Raw genomic sequence first — 3,870 nt, 5'->3', positions numbered from 1 at the left:
TAGATAGATAGATAGATAGATAGATAGATAGATAGATAGATAGATAGATGAAAATGGCTTAGCTCAAAAAATGTTAATCATTAATCATAGCAATCATTTTTTTATTTAATTTTGTTTCTGGAAATCATTCCAAGACCCCAAATTTGATATAGTGGAGGTGCTCTACAAGATATCAAAGCTTGGCTTCAGTCACTATGATGAATCAAATATTGTGCTCCTTTAAGTTCAAATAATCAGGAATATTAGCTCAGAGAAGTGAAGTTCACTGAATGTTGGAACTATAGTTTTTGTGCATGAACTTCTGGATGTTACCCAAAGAAGATTTTTTTGGAGATAAAACCTTTTTTTTTTTTAATCTAAAGATGCAATTCTTTGTGTGGAGAGGACTTTTTAAAAGACCCATCAGCTTTCTGTCCACAAGTTTAATATTCACGTCACTTTTGTTGGCTGCTTTAAGTTTATTAGAATTTCTTAACATTTGAACTCTAAAAATATTCTCCACTCATGATACAGCTTCACAAGTTTTCCACATTCAATTTCACTTTTAGGATGCTTCACATTCAGTAAGGTTTTATCTCACGTCTTGACTCTTTAATGTGTTAAAGGAACAAAGTACTTAAACCAGGGGTGGTTCTAGAATCTGCCCTTTAGGGGCGCTTAGCCCCCAGTTCTGACAATGGCTTTTGGCTTGAACAATGTAGTGGCCACTGGTATCAGAAGCTACTTAATGTGTGTGTGAGGGGGAACACTGGTGGTGGTGGTGATGGGGGGGGGGGGGGGTCTGGGGGTTCTCCTCCAGAAAATTTTGAGTAAAATAGATGCCATTTCCTGCATTCCGATGTATTTTAACAGGTTGTTAAACATCTACGTTCATCTACATAAGTGAACACTTGATTCAATGACTATTTTAAAGTTAATGGCACAACCAGAAGTAACCTGACCAACAGCTCTCCTTGTGTGAATAGAGCATGCTCCGCTTCTCTCGTGCAACCCCACTCCTCCACTCCACTCCAACCCCCCCACCCCCACCCCACCCCCCAGCTCCTGCAGGTAAGGGACATTTCACTTCGGGACAAATTAAGGTCAACAATTGGTCAGTTGCTTACGAGCGTATTGGATTGATTGACAGGCGGCGTTAAGGATACAACTCGTGAAAAAAATAATAAATAAATCATAGATTTTACTGGCCCATTTAAGAGTCTCTTCATTAATTCCACATTTCTTCAATATTTTGGTGAATCTAAGTTTGGAGAACTGAGTTTCCTTACAAAATTCTAATGATGGTTTCTTTATTTTTCAGGCCTGCTGAGTTAAAATTTAAAAGAGGATAAAATCGCCACTGACTTAAACACTTCACATTTTATCTCTTGAGCTACTTTGATCATGTGTTTTCCACACACAATGAATTCAGCTTATTCTGCAGCGTTTGTTTGACCTCTGGTGTTACTCACCAGAGGCCTCGTGTACAAAGAGTGCATGCGCACAAAAATGTGGTGTACATCCTTTTCCATGCAAAACTTCAGCCGTATCAAGAATGAAATGATAGTGGAAATGTGCACAGCCCCACGCCATCTTCATTAGTGGCGTACACACATTTTTATAGTTATTGGTCCACTGGTGATACTTAGAGGTGATACAGAGAAACTGTTAATGTGGATATTATTATTGTACACATCGGACACACATGATGAAAAATTAATACATCCACATGTATGCAATTAGATGAGTGGATATAAAAGCATGCATAAAGTGGTGCAGAAAATACTTTTAACAACAATGACATTAGACTTAGTAGAGGATATAGCAAATGGCGCAGTATGTAGAGAGCGTGTAATTTTAGACATAGGATTTTCTGGCCAACGATGATGACCGGCTCATCAGTCGTTTTAAACTTCCAAGTCCTTTTGGAACTGTGCTTGAAGCTGTGGCCAGTCTTGGAGCGCGACACAGTGAGGAGCCGGGCGCTTCCCATACACATACAGCTGCTGAGCACACTGGTGGCATTTCAGAGGGAGCTGGCAGACCGATCAGGACTGTGCTGGTCAACCCTGAGCTGAGCCATGCCAGCTGTGTGGGATGGGATTATTTGTATGTCAACAGGTATATCCAATTCCCTACAATGTAGTTGAACAGGTTAACATTAAAGTGCAACTTGCAGCAACAGCCAGTTTTCTTAATGTAATCTGAGCTATTGACTGCACACATATTGCTGTAAAAGCACCATCACAGGACGAATACGTTTATATTAACAGGAAGCATTTAATTCAATCAATGGGCAAATTACATGTGATGCACAAAAGCAACTAACCAACATTGTGGCGAGGTGGCCTGGCTCAACGCTCGATTCATTCATTTTAATGAACAGCATGGTTGGGAACAGACTACAGGCTGGCACAGTGCGGGATGAGTGGTTTCTCATTTAATCATCCTAATATTAATCCATCTGATGCGCATGGAGCAGAGTCAGGGGTATTTATATTTATTAGTCAGGGGTTCAGGGAGTGACTTCCTATTTTTGCTGGTTAAACTACAGTTTCAGAGCGTTCTACCAAGCCTCTGATTGTCTCTGTGTGTGTAGTAGTTATGTCAATAAACACATGCGTGACATGTGAAATGCCTCACCCTTTCCCTGGCACACTCCTGCATTCATGCACAATAAGAGTGTGGTCCATGTTAGTGGCAATGGACAGTCGTGTTCTGCTTCATGGCCACCTTCATGTCTGACCACGTGTTTTCATTTCTGTGGGTGTGCGCTGCTCTGACCCCACATCATTGACCAACACATTGTCCCACACACTCATCTTGCACTTGGCGCTAATGCCATAGGACAGCGTGCCAAACAGAAGGTTTTTACGTTCCTCTACCCGAGTTAGAAGCATCGCCAACTCACATTCTGTGAAGTTCCTCCTTCTCCAGTGTGTAGACATGCTTTTTGATTGTGTTAGCAAGGAGATTCCAATTTCTGGGCATATTTAAATCTGTTAGCATATTTAAATGTAGTCATGTCAAGGGAGGAGTCGAGTATTCCCTCATGAGCGCTTAATTCCACGTTGATTGGGATGTAAAAAGGAAGTGTGCTTCCACGCACAGTTTCATTCAACTGGATTTATTTGTGTGTACACAGTTTTCTTGATTTAAGCATATGCAATGTTTCAGTAGGAAATCCACGCAAGTCTTTGCATATGAGGACCCAGGTGGTTGTTTATCTGGATGGAATCGAAGGGCAAACAGTCACAACTGGACCCCGATTACAAACCAGAAAGTTTCCACGTTGCTCCTCACTTCCAGACATTTTCATATGCAGATATCACAGATATTGCTACGCTGCTGCATTTGTTCTAAATAATAGGACTTCAAGTTGCTCATCAGGACAAACTGTGTTGTAAGTGACTTCATTTCGAAATTACACTTTATTTTTTTAAACATGGTTTAAGAAATGTTCTGATTCATGTCTGACAGACAACACATACTGCTGTATAACCCTGCTATAAGTCACTGAGTCAACACATTTAACATTAAAAACTAAAAAATATTCACAGTGTCTTTATTTCTTTTCACTAAACGCATCACATGAAAACTCTGTGGCGGTGCTCAGATTTTACTCTTTGTCTAATAATTTTATAAAAGAAAATATCAACACGGTCTTATAAATCAGTTATTTTCACATGCCACCATGAAAGGAGGGCAATCATGTAATTGCCTGTGTTTCTATGAGTTTTTTTCGCCAACATTTTCTACGTTTCATTGTAGTCAAATTTATATAAATTTAACTTCAGCTAAAGACAAATTGATTTTTGTTGTTTTTGTGGCTCCTGATATGTAAAACCTAATATATATATATATATATATATATATATATATATATATATA

The 3,870-nt window shown here is 39.4% G+C and overlaps 1 protein-coding gene across 2 annotated transcripts in view; it reads left to right on the top strand.

Moving 5' to 3' along the window:
- Nucleotides 1–3,870, top strand: part of kcnc4 (potassium voltage-gated channel, Shaw-related subfamily, member 4) — a 25,975-nt gene that overhangs the window by 1,058 nt on the left and 21,047 nt on the right. The window lies entirely within an intron of this gene.

The sequence above is a fragment of the Nematolebias whitei genome, chromosome 11, assembly GCF_014905685.2.
Source record: "Nematolebias whitei isolate Nwh7 chromosome 11, NemWhi1, whole genome shotgun sequence".
Lineage (NCBI taxonomy): Eukaryota > Metazoa > Chordata > Actinopteri > Cyprinodontiformes > Rivulidae > Nematolebias > Nematolebias whitei.
This window is presented reverse-complemented; position numbering and strand designations above follow the sequence as displayed.